Below are 14,116 nucleotides of genomic sequence, written 5' to 3' on the forward strand. Positions count from 1 at the left end.
CTAGACTAGCTCGTTAATCAAAGATGGTTTCCACACCATGGACATGTGTTCTCATTTGATAACGGGATCACATCATTAGGAGAATGATGTGATGGACAAGACCCATCCGTTAGCTTAGCATATTGATTGTTCAGTTTATTGCTGTTGCTTTCGTAATGTCAAATACATATAGCTTCAACTATGAGTTTATGCAACTCCCGGATACCGGAGGAATACCTTGTGTGCTATCAAATGTCACAACGTAACTGGGTGATCATAAATATGCTCTACAGGTATCTTCGAAGGTGTTTGGCATAGATCAAGTTTAGGATTTGTCACTCCGAGTATCGGAGAGGTATCTCTGCGCCCTCTCGGTAATACACATCATAGGAAACCTTGCAAGCAAACCGACTAATGAGTTAGTTGCAAAGATGATGTATTACAGAATGAGTAAAGAGACTTGCCGGTAACGAGATTGAACTAGGTATGAAGATACTGACGATCGAATCTCGGGCAAGTAAGATACCGATGGACAAAGGGAATTACATATGTTGTCATAAGGTTCGACCAATAAAGATCTTCGTAGAATATGTAGGAGCCAATATGGGCATCCAGGTTACGATATTGGTTATTGATCGGAGAGGTGTCTCGGTCATGTCTACATAGTTCTCGAACCCATAGGGTCCGCACGCTTAACACTCGTTGACGATATAGTGTTATATGAGTTATATGATTTGGTGACCGAATGTTGTTCGGAGTACCGAATGAGATCACGGACATGACGAGGAGTCTCGAAATGGTTGAGAGGTGAAGATTGATATATAGGACAATGGTATTCGGACACCGAAAGAGTTTCGGAGTGCACTGGGTAGTCATCGAGTCACCAGAAGGGGTTTCAGACACCCTTGGTAAGTGTATGGGCCTAATGGGCCAAAGGGGGGACATACCAGCTTACTAGGTGGCTAGTGCACCCCTCTACATGGCCGGCTAGTCCTAGGGGAAGGAAAGGGGAGGGGTGGCCCCTCCGGCCTTTCCCTCCTCGGGAGAGAAAGGAAAGGGGGGCACCTCCGAGTGAGTATCAGGTGATACGGGAGGTTAGATGCTCCTGTGATATGACCTCCCGCAAACCATTCGATTAGATATCCAAATGTCAAAAATAGAGCTCCTGCAACTTTGCAGAAAAATCCTTCAAGAATTTGGTATTTATGTACAAGTCCAAAAGCATGGTTGTCACCCTTAGATCTCTGATCCAATGGCTTGCGAAAGCTTGTATCATGGTAGCACCTAAACTCTTGTATCACCTGATATTTTCTCCACCACCTCCTCCTTCCTCCCCCCGCACTCGCATAAGGAAAGGGGGGCGCCACTTGGGAAAGACCCCAAGTAGGATTCGGCCTACTTGGGGGCGCCTCCTGGCTGCTCCCTCCTCCACCACCTATATATATATATATATATGTGGGAGGGGGGAGCCTAGCACAACTAAAACAATTGCCTAGCCGTGTTTGGCGCCCCCTCCACTGTTTACACCATCGGTCATATTTTCGTAGTTCTTAGGCGAATCCCTGCGGAGATAGCTTCACCATCACCGTCACCATGCCGTCATGCTGCCGGGATTCATCCACTACCTCACCGTCTTGCTGGATCAAGAAGGCGGAGGACGTCACCGAGCTGAACATGTGCTGAATTCGGAGGTGTCGTACGTTCGGTACTTGATCGGTTGGAGCGCGAAGAAGTTCGACTACATCAACCGCGTTAACAAATGCTTCCGCTTACGGTCTATGAGGGTACGTAGACACACTCTCCCCTCTCGTTGCCATGCATCTCCATGGATAGATCTTGCATGTGCGTAGAATTTTCTTTGTTTTCCATGCAACGTTTCCCAACACGCCGTCCCTCTATGACAGATACTGGTCAGATGGTCTCCGCGGTCAAAAGTGATCGTGCAAGCTGACCACGGGTTTAATTTTGGTGCTACGGGTTCGACTGCGTATACGTCCCGCAACACACGCTTCCTTTCCTTCCTTGGTATATGGGTGGCATAGATCATGTTCACCGTCTTGACCTCAGAAGGGAAGGTTTTTTGGCCTCCACTGTTGCTATGCATCTCCCCTCTCGTTGCTATGCATCTCCATGGATAGATCTTGCATGTTAGTAGAATTGTTTTTGTTTCCATGCAACGTTTCCCAACAGTGGCATCCGAGCTAGGTCTATGTGTAGATGATATGCACGAGTAGAACACAAAGAGTTGTGGGCGGTGATAGTCATACTGCTTACCACCAACGTCTTATTTTGATTCGGCGGTATTGTGGGATGAAGCGGCCTGGACCAACCTTACATGTCCACGCACATGAGACCGGTTCCACCGATAGACATGCAACTAGTTTTGCATAAAGGTGGCTGGAGGGTGTCTGTTTCTCCTACTTTAGTTGAATCTAATTCGACTACGGCTGGTCCTTAAAGAAGCTTAAAACAGCAAACTCGATGAATAATCGTTGTGGTTTTTGCGTAGCTAAGAATGGTTCTTGCTAGAAGACCGTACCAGCCGCGCAAAATTTGCAACAACAAAGTAGAGGACGTCTAACTTGTTTTTGCAGGGCATGTTGTGATGTGATATGGTCAAGATATGATGTGATGTATATTGATGTATGAGATGATCATGTTTTGTAATATCGACAGCCGGTAGGAGCCTTAGGGTTGTCTATTGTATCAAATGCAAGAGCCATGTAATTGCTTTACTTTATCGCTATGCGTTAGCAACAGTTGTAGAAGCAATAGTTGGCAAGACGACCCCGACGCAACGATGGAGATCAAGGTGTCGAGCCGGTGATGATGGAGATCATAAAGATGCTTTGTAAATGGAGATCAAAAGTACAAGATGATGATGGCCATATCATGTCACATATTTTGATTCAATCTGATGTTTATCCTTTATGCATCTTATTTTGCTTAGTACGGCGGTAGCATTATAAGATGATCCTAAATTTCAAGATAAAAGTGTTCTCGCCGAGTATGCACTGCTGCCAAAGTTCGTCATTTCGAAGCACCTCGTGATGATCAGGTGTGATAGACTCTATGTTCACATACAACGGATGTAAGACATTTTTGCACATGCAGAATACTTGGTTTAAACTTGATGAGCCTAGCATGTACAAACATGGTCTCGGAACACCGGAGACCGAAAGGTCGAACGTGAGTTATATAGTAGATATGATCAACATAGAGATGTTCACCATTGATGACTACCCCATCTCACGTGATGATCGGACATGGGTTAGTTGATTTGGATCATGTATCACTTAGATTTTAGTTGATTTGGATCATGTATCACTCAGATAACTTGAGGGGTGTTTATTTAAGTGGGAGTTCATTAGTAATTTTATTAATTAAACTTAAATTTATCATGAACTTAGTCTTATAGTTTTGCATATCTATGTTGTAGATCAATGGCCCAAGCTACCGTTCCCCTGAATTTTAATGCGTTCCTAGAGAAAGCTAAGTTGAAAGATGATGGTAGCAACTACACGGGCTGGGTCCATAACTTGAGGATTATCCTCATTGCTTTACTGACGATTTATGTCCTTGATGCACCACTAGGTGACAAGCCCGCTCCTGCTAATCTAGACACTGTGAACGCCTAGCAAACGTGGTCTGATGACTACTCAATAGTTCAGTGTGCCATGCTTTACGGCTTAGAACTGGGACTTCAAAGACGTTTTTAACGTCATCGAGCATATGAGATGTTCCAAGAGTTGAAGTTAATATTTCAAGAAAATGCCTGGGTTGAGAGATATGAAGTCTCCAACAAGTTCTATAGCTGCAAGGTGGAGAGAATAGTTATGTCTGTGAACACATACTCAAAATGTCTGGGTATCATAACCACTTGACTCAGCTGGGAGTTGATCTTCCAGTTGATAGTGTTATTGACAGAGTTCTTCAGTCACTGCCACCAAGCTACAAAGGCTTCCTAATGAACTATAATATACAAGGGATGAATAAAACGATTCCTGAGCTCTTCGCAATGCTTACGGCCGCGGAGGTAAAATCAAGAAGGAGCATTGATACGTCTCCAACATATCTATAATTTTTGATTGTTCCATGCTATTATATTATCCATCTAGGATGTTTTATATGCATTTATATGCTATTTTATAAGATTTTTGGGACTAACCTATTAACCTAGAGCCCAGTGCCAGTTTATGTTTTTCCTTGTTTTTGAGTATCACAGAAAAGGAAAACCAAATGGAGTCCAATTGACCTGAAATTTCATGAAGATTATTTTTGGACCAGAAGAAGCCCACGGAGTATCGACGATGGTCCAGAAGAGTCCCGAGGCACCCACGAGGGTGGGGGGCGCGCCCTACCCCCTAGGCACGCCCCCTACCTCGTGGCCGCCTCGGAGACCCCCCTGACTTGTTCTCGATGCCAAAACCTCTTATATATACCCAAACTTCCAGAACATAACCTAGATCGGGAGTTCCGCCGCCGCAAGCCTCTGTAGCCACCAAAAACCAATCAGGACCCTGTTCTGGCACCCTGCCGGATGGGGGATCCCTCACCGGTGTCCATCTTCATCATCCTGACGCTCTCCATGACGAGGAGGGAGTAGTTCACCCTCGGGGCTTAGGGTATGTACCAGTACCAGTAGCTATGTGTTTGATCTCTCTCTCTCTCTCTCTCTCTCTCTCTCTCTCGTGTTCTTGATTTGGCACGATCTTGATGTATCACGAGCTTTGCTATTATAGTTGGATCTTATGATGTTTCTCCCCCTCTACTCTCTTGTAATGGATTGAGTATTCCCTATGAAGTTATCTTATCGGATTGAGTCTTTAAGGATTTGAGAACACTTGATGTATGTCTTGCATGTGTTTTTCTGTGGTGACAATGGGATATTCATGTGATCTACTTGATGTATGTTTTGGTGATCAACTTACGAGTTCAGTGACCTTGTGAACTTATGCATAGGGGTTGGCACACGTTTTCGTCTTGACTCTCCGGTAGAAACTTTGGGGCACTTTTTGAAGTTCTTTATGTTGGTTGAATAGATGAATCTGAGATTGTGTGATGCATATCGTATAATCATACCCACGGATACTTGAGGCGACATTGGAGTATCTAGGTGACATTAGGGTTTTGGTTGATTTGTGTCTTAAGGTGTTATTCTAGTACGAACTCTAGGATAGATCGAACGGAAAGAATAGCTTCGTGTTATTTTACTACGGACTCTTGAATAGATTGATCAGAAAGGATAACTTTGAGGTGGTTTCGTACCCTACAATAATCTCTTGTTTGTTCTCCGCTATTAGTGACTTTGGAGTGACTCTTTGTTGCATGTTGAGGGATAGTTATATGATCCAGTTATGTTATTATTGTTGAGAGAACTTGCACTAGTGAAAGTATGAACCCTAGGCCTTGTTTCAATGCATTGCAATACCATTTTTGCTCACTTTTATCATTAGTTACCTTGCTGTTTTTATATTTTCATATTACAAAAACCTATATCTACCATCCATATTGCACTTGTATCACCATCTCTTTGCCGAACTAGTGCACCTATACAATTTACCATTGTATTGGGTGTGTTGGGGACACAAGAGACTCTTTGTTATTTGGTTGCAGGGTTGTTTGAGAGAGACCATCTTCAACCTATGCCTCCCACGGATTGTAACATCCCAAAATTTTGAATTTCGGAATGTTAATTATTTAAATAGGAGTAATTCAAAACTTTCTTGTGTTGATTGATCTTAGATAAATTCTACTATGATTTAAAATTTTGGAGTTGTTGAAACTCAAAATTATTTTATAGTTGTGTTATAATGCTCTTTATATGCTTGTATTGCATAATTGTTTAGTTTTTGTTCATTTGTGTTGTAAAATGTTCACTGTTTCTAATATAGATATAATGTTTTACTGTGTGCTTGGATGATTTTATTAGTGTTTGTTTTGTATTTTATTTAGCTATTTTAATTTCTGTAGCTAGGTTTAAAAAAACAGTCGCACTATGCAGACGGCCTGCACAGTGGCCCAACCAGGGCTTTGCCCGCGCGCGCTCAGCTAGCAGAGCGGCCCAGCAACAGCAGCGAGCAGCCCACCCTGCCGGTTTGATTTTTTCCTCCCTTCCGCTGACCATCCTGACCCACGTGTCATCTCCTTGCCCCATCCGTGTTCTTCCTGGACACTATTGCCGATCCAAATCGCCATCGATTTCGATCGATCTGGTGCCCCTCGCCCCGTCCTGACTTCTCATAAATATCAGGCACCTCCAAATCGTCTGATTTTTCGCAAAACGGAGACCTCCCGTGCCCTAGAACTCGCCGCCGGATCTTGCCGGAGTTCTGCCGCAGAAGCTCCTTTGCCAGTCGTTTCCGTCAACGCAGAAGGTTCCCAGCGCCCCTTACCCTCGATTGTCTTCGCCTTGACCTCCCATCCCTCCCTCACGTACTAGTTATCGCAGGGGAGCACTAGAACGAGCGCTAGGACCTCCGCCCGAAGCAGAAGCTGCCGTCGCCGCTCCAGCCGGACCTCGCCGACGTTAGCAGAAGCCCCGGCCGTTCCTGTGGACGGTTTCGAGTTCGACGCCTCTCTCCGCACATCGTCCCTTCGTCCCCGAGCACAGCAGGCCTCTCCAGCGAGCGTACGCTCCAAGTCCGAGCCACACCGTGCCGTCTTCCTCAACTCCGGCGGCCACCGAGCCCTCCTTCTCCGGTGAGCAAACGACAGCCGCCCGATCTTCTGTAAACGGTCTAGATTAGATCTGTGTTTTTTTTGCCGAACCGTTATCTGTTCAGTTGCGGCTGTCCATTGTTTAACCTACACAGTGAACAAATCCACAGCTGCCGCAGCAGTTCTTCCAGGAACACTGTTTTGGCACATTTCTTTTTGGGCAGATTTCATATCAAATGTTCATTTAGGTATATCTTGAGATCCGTATGTCCAAATTCACCGATTCTTTTTCCTGTGTACTCATATTGACCAGGAGAATCTAGCAGAACCAAAGTTTCAAACTGTTGCACTGTTCAAATTTGAATTTGTTTAAATTTGAATTCAAACTTCCGGAGGCCATATCTTAAATCGTTGATCCAAATTAGTTGATTTTTTTGCATTGTGATCCTACTAGCATCTAGATAATATATACCTACTGATATGTTCTGTTATTTATGTTTTAATTTGAATTCCTTGCTGTTGACTTTAATGTGGTGTTATGTGAGTATGGTTTATTTATCGGTGCCTTTGTTAATCGTATAGATTGTCCGGAGTGTGAAGCGGACCAAAATTAAGTGTTAGAGTACTTCAACAGCATTCAAGGCAAGTTTGCACTTTTGATTTTGCTCATCCTATATTCTCCTATGCATGTGCGGTTTTTATGCTATGACATGTGCTTGGTTTGATATGTATGTTCTCTGTTGTCATATTTTGATATTGATTGTATTATGTGATGGTGTGATCAACTTGCTATGCTAGACGTGGGCATGTGTCGAGTGATCCGTGAAAGTGGCGAGTGATTATAGCCGTAGGCTTGGGATAATTAACCAGGTGAATGCGTCACTGGCAGAGCGCTCTATTGTCCCTAGAGAATGTGCCATTGACAGAGCGCACTTGAGGAGAGGTATAGTTTTTGGAACTTAAATCAGGTGAATGCGTCCTGGGCAGAGTGCTCTATTGTTCCTAGAGAATGCGCCACTGATAGAGCGCACTTGAGAGATACTTCTGAAGTTCTTGTCATGTTTATTTATAATCTTTGGGTTATCTTGGGCGAGTAAATTAGAGACGGTTGTGAATTCAGTTAATGGAGGTAGGTGAAGACATTCTTTTCCAAACTAACTTGTGTGCTTTGTTTGTCATACATTGCTTTCTGGATGTAGGTTTGCTATATCATATTGTGTGATTTGCCAATGCATTCAATGTATTGACCCTTTGTGGCTGCAAGTTATCATGTTGCAGGATTTTCAGATGATCAGTGAGATACAGTAGGGTCGCGAGTCTTCACTCTGCATTTTCGCCACTGGGCATTGATGGGACTCATCGTTTGTTAGGCTACATTTCCGCTGTTACTATTGAATAAAGTTAGCTATGTGCTACTCAGTTTGTAATACTTTATAACTTCTGGATCATATGTTATATTAAATGATGCATTTGTTATTTGATATTCATATGTAATGTGTGTGCTAGTGAGTCGATCCAGGGACTAGCATGGTAAGCACAGAGACATCAAATCTTATCAGATTCGGGTCGTTACACGGATTGAGAAACCTTAGGTCATCCACTTGAGGGAAATTTGCTACTGTCCTACAAACCTCTGCACTTGGAGGCCCAACAACGTCTACAAGAAGAAGGTTGCGTAGTAGACATCAAGCAATTTCTGGCGCCGTTGCCGGGGAGTTTAGTGCTTGAAGGTATATCTTTAGATCTTGCAATCGAATCTTTTAGTTTCTTGTTTTATCACTAGTTTAGTTTATAAAAGAAAACTACAAAAAAATGGAATTAAGGTTGCCTCATATGCTTCATCTTTTTAATGTCTTTCGTGAAAATGATGGGTAGGAAAATTGTGCTCAAGTACTAGAAGAAGAATTACATAGAATGCTTTGCATAAAATATGTGAATGATGAGCATGATTGCAATGTTGTTAGTATGAAATCTTTGAATACCCATGATGCTAATGATATGCAAAGCCACAAGCTTGGGGATGCTATGTTTGATGAAGATGATATGTTTAGTCCCCCATGTTTTGATGAGCAAATATATTATGATGAAATCATGCCACCTATTTATGATGATTATTGTGATGACACGTATGCTATAAAGAATAAAGATAACCATGAAACTTGTCATCATGATTTTAATTTTCAATTGGATTATGCTTCACATGATAGTCATTTTGTTGAGTTTGCTCCCACTACTATTCATGAGAACAAATTTGCTTATGTGGAAAGTAATAAAAATTCTATGCTTGTGCATCATGAAAAGAATGCTTTATGTGATGGTTATATGGTTGAATTCATTCATGATGCTACTGAAAATTATTATGAGAGAGGATCATACGCTTCTACATTTCGCAATAATATCAAGTTTCCTCTCTATGTGCTTAAAGTTTTGAAGTTATGCATGTTTTGCCTTCCTATGCTAGTTGATTATTGTTCCCATAAGTTGTTTGCTCACAAAATCCCTATGCATAGAAAGTGGGTTTGACTTAAGTGTGCTAGTCATATTCTTCATGATGCTCTCTTTATGTTTTAATTCTTATCTTTTATGTGAGCATCACCGAAATCATCATGCCTAGCTAGGGGCGTTAAGCGTTAGCGCTTGTTGGGAGGCAACCCAATTTTATTTTAGTTCTTAACTTTTTGCTCCTGCTTAGTAAGAAATAATTCATATAGCTTCTGTTAAGATGTGGTTTTATGTTTTAATTAGTGTTTGTGCCAAGTAGAACCTTTGGGAAGACTTGGGTGAAGTCTATGCGATCTTGCTGTAAAAAACAGAAACTTTTGTGCTCACGAGATTAGCTGCCATTTTTTTACTGGAGAGTGATTTTAGGTTGATTATTTTTGCAGATGATTAATAGACAAATTTCTCAGGTCCACCAATTTATTTCAGAATTTTTGGAGTTACAGAAGTATTCGAATGATACAGATTACTACAGACTGTTCTGTTTTTGACAGATTCTGTTTTCTATGTGTTGTTTGCTTATTTTGATGAATCTATGAGTAGTATCGGAGGGTATGAACCATAGAGAAGTTGTAATACAGTAGATATCACACCAATATGAACTTAGAATGAGTTCACAACAGTACCTAAGTGGTGGTTTTATTTTCTTATACTAACGGAGCTTACGAGTTTTCTGTTAAGTTTTGTGTTGTGAAGTTTTCAAGGTTTTGGTAAAGATTCAATGGACTATGGAATAAGGAGTGGCAAGAGCCTAAGCTTGGGGATGCCCAAGGCACCCCAAGGTAATATTCAATGACAACCAAGAGCCTAAGCTTGGGGATGCCCCGGATGGCATCCCCTCTTTCTTCTTCGTTCATCGGTAACTTTACTTGGAGCTATATTTTTATTCACCACATGATATGTGTTTTGCTTGGAGTGTCATTTTATTTTCTTTTGTTTTGCTTGCTGTTTGAATAAAATACCAAGATCTTAAACTCTTAAATGTTAGAGAGTCTTCACATAGTTACATAATTATTGAACTACTCATTGATCTTCAATTATATCTTTTGGAGTAGTTTGTCATTTGCTCTAGTGCTTCACTTTTATCTTCTTAGAGCATGGCGGTAGTTTTATTTTGAAGAAATAGATGATCTCTCATGCTTCACTTATATTATTTTGAGAGTCTTTTAGAACATCATGGTAATTTGCTTTGGTTATAAAATTAGTGCTAATATGATAGGCATTCAAGATGGGTATAATAAAAACTTCCATATAGAGTGCATTGAATACTATGAGAAGTTTGATACTTGATGATTGTTTTGAGATATGAAGATGGTGATATTAGAGTCGTGCTAGTTGATTAATGTCGGTGTACAAAAGTAGCGGCACTCCTTTTTACCCCTTTACTTGTGCACGGACAGTCCGAGCCGCGCCCATGGCCGCACTGAGCAAGGCAGAGGAGGGAAGCCGAAGGCACAAGGTGACCAGAAGCAACGCCAAGACCAAGAAACACGAAAGAGAGAGAGGACAAGGTGGACTCCCCCGGCAAGACCCTTGCCGGGGCAGCCTCCGCAGCCCGGCGAGAGCCTTGCCAGGGCAACTTACCCGATGCCAGCAGAGCAGGCCACCCTTGAGCCCGCGGGTTCCAACACCACCAACCAACTATACTGGAACCAAGGCTCGGGGGGCGCCTCTGAGGTGGCATGCAGATCTTCGTCAAGATCATAAACACACAAGATCAGATGAGGATCAGAAGACGACGATCCTCGGCGGGATCCCCGCCGAGGAAATCCACAAGACCCCTGGCAAGACCCTTGCTGAGGATGACCGCGGTGCCACGGCCAGACCCTTGCCGGGGACACTTACGGGGCCGCGGCCAGGCCCGCGTCTGCCAAGGCTCCACCGCCGCCCCCATGTAGCTGCCAGCTCAACCAGCTGAGCAGGCACCTGTGTGGCGACGAGCGGCCTCCACGACTGACCCAGCAAGCACCTGCGTGGTGTCACACCAGTCTTCGTGAAGGCTCCACCACCGCGCCAGCCCAGCAGCCAGCCAACGTGGCGCCACCATGCCTCGTCAGCTCGGACGCATGTCGAAGCCAGGCGAGGCGACGACAGCTGGGACATGCTTCCTCGCCGTCCCCGATAAAGTGAGAGGGGCACGTCGGCAGCGCATTAAATGCGTTTATCCGACGGTGCCAGAGGATAGATTCATCCACTGTACACCTTTCCACCTCCTGTGTGCCACTGTGGCAACCCCTTTTCCCTCTAAAAGGAGGCCCGAGGCGACCAGGAGGAGGATTCGGATCTTTTGGGCAAGTTGCACCTCGTAGCTAGCTCGAGAACACAAGAACACTCAAATACATCCACCAAAGCAGGACTAGGGTATTACGCATCTCCGCGGCCCGAACCTGGGTAAACGATCCGTGTGCTTCCTGTCAGACCCGCTCTTTGCACAACCTCGCGCCCGCCAACCGTAGAAGGGATCCCAGTGATCCCATAGGTGTCGTTCCCACCGACATCTTTGGCGCGCCAGGTAGGGGGCGCAGTTGTGAAAATCTGGTCTGATCGGAGCAGCGGCTTCATCGTGGCCATCGTTCCAAGGAAAAAGACAACCAAGCTTGACGGCACCACCTGCGGATGTAGTGGACGCCCGTGCAGTGACAGAAAAGCTAAGTCGGACGGAACTTTAAGCAATTTATCTTTTTATATAAGGCTATTGTCCTCGAAGGTCCTGCCCTACGTATGGAAAACCTGCATGCAAAGGGGCCCTTCCACTATTGGCAACACCCTTGCTCTGTTTCGAGTCCGCTCAACAGCTCAAGAAGCCGCGTCGAGAACGGCAGGGTAGCCTTCCACCATTGGCAACGCCATCGATTCTGACTCGAGTCAAGCTCGACAGTTCGAGCGGCCGCGTTGGGGGCGGTAAGGCGGCTCGCCTGGCAGCAAGCACACCCGGCGGGCCATTGGGGATCCGTCCTCAAGGCGCCGCGGCCTAGGTTTACGCGCCGGCAAGCCTACCTGATTAACGTAGGGTGAACATACAAGGGAAGATCAAACAGGAAGATAGCGTGCATCATATCAAAAGTACTACAGAGTTATATTACATCAGTTGTTGCCGCGGTTCTAACTGAAGATAGAAATTGTCTTGGTCATGAACCTGCAGCGGCAATTAGAAACGGGGTGCCTAGTCCCGGCGCTGGCCCTCCACCCTCTGGATTCCGTCGATGCGGCTGATGATGGGCTTGATATGCTCCTTGAGCGCTGCGATGTCCGCATCCTCCGGCAAGCTCTCCAGCGCGGCGTCGAAGTCGAGGTCAGGATTCCAGTGCGCCACCTTGGTGAGGACCTTGGTCATGGAACCCCGGCAGAACCTCCGGGCCTCATCGGCCAGGGAGGTTGCCCGATTGGAGTGGAGCTGCTCCAGGGCCCCGAAGACACCCTCGAAGAATAGGGTCAGCTTGGCGTTGGGGCTCACGTTGCGCTCCGGGGTGTACCTCACATTTGGCATCCCCATGGTAGCCAGCTGCATGGTGATCCTACCGGCGACGCCTTCGAGGCGGCCGATCCAGCGGTTCTCGCCCTCCACAAAATCCTTGTGGCTGGCGGTCTCGTTCTTCCGCAGCTGCCTCTCCTCCAGATTCTTGGTCAGGGTCTCCTCACGAGCCCTGACCTCCGACAATGTCCCCTCGAGACCCTCCAGCTTTAGCTTGAGGTCTTTGATGGAGTTTTTGGCCTCAGAAAGCTGCCCTGCCTCGCCGAGGACTACGCCCTGTGCCTCAACAAGAGCGCCATTAAGCATATCCTTCTCTTTGGACAGCTTCAGGACCTGGTCCTTCAACCCGTCCCGCTCCACCTCCAGCTCCTTCACCTTGCCAGCGTGAACCAGAGCCTGGGCATTGAGTGCCTCCCTGTGCCTCTGCTCCAGCTCCTGGGTCTGCTGCACGACAAGCTTCTCCACCTCCTCGTCCTTGCCGCAGAGCGTTGAAGCGAGCTTGTCCTCACGCGCAGCAAGGTCCTCCTCTTGGGAGTTTAGCATGGCCTGCTACTGGTGCCGAGCAGCCTTGGCCTGGGCAGCCCTTGCTTCGCTAGCTCCTAGGCCTTCTCGATGTCGGCCTGCTTCACGACGAGCGCAAGGTTGCGCTCAGCCAGCGCGTCCTGGGCGGCTTTCAAGTCCTTGTGTGCCTGGCGGAACCAAGCCTGCGCCTCGGTGACGCGCTCCTCGAGGTCCGCCTCTGCCTTGTCCACCACCGCCATCTTGGACTTGGCTTTGTCCAGGCGGGCGCGGTTGAGCGCCTGGAGCTTCTAGAAGTTGGCGCCCATGGCCTGGAGGAGCCGCTCTTCCCGGGAGCCGCCGCCACCGGCGGTCGGCTCATCAACAACCTCAAGCCTGGCGGCGGCGAGCACTTCATTGTCAAACACCTCCCCCTCGGCGGGCACCCCGTGTCGGCGTTCTGGGAACGGGGGTTCCCAGACTTGCCTGCCTGCGGCCCACAACATGGCTAAGCCAGCAGGCTGTACGGCCCATCTTCATCAACAAAGCATCCAAGACCCTCGCGAGGGTCCAAGCCTCGCGAGGCGGACGATGCAAGACATCCTCTGGAGTGGCCGAGCCAGGCAGGCTCACGAGGAGCGGAAATATCAAGGCGGGGCAAACCTCACGAGGCTCTCGTGACGTGAGCCATGACGAACGGTGCCAGGCGGGCGCCAGCGCGCGCAGCGTCCTTATTTCCTCTTTGGTGATAAGGAGGCCAGCGCAGGCGAAGAGTACCGAGGCATCAGGCAAAGGTTGCTATATTGGTGCAACGAGACCAAGACCAGGAGGACGGCAAGGCAGAGGTCATCGTGGAGCCTAAGACGGCGTCACCACCAGAGCTTTTCGCAGGCGAAGACCGCTTGTGTCAGGATAGCTTGTACTAGCTGTCCCCCTTCAAATTTGCCTGCCGTTGTTGGCTCCCTTCCCGCTCGATATTTGGGAAGAGGACCATGGCCTATATAAGTA

Source organism: Aegilops tauschii, chromosome 2 (assembly GCF_002575655.3).
Source record: "Aegilops tauschii subsp. strangulata cultivar AL8/78 chromosome 2, Aet v6.0, whole genome shotgun sequence".
NCBI classification, from domain to species: Eukaryota; Viridiplantae; Streptophyta; class Magnoliopsida; order Poales; family Poaceae; genus Aegilops; species Aegilops tauschii.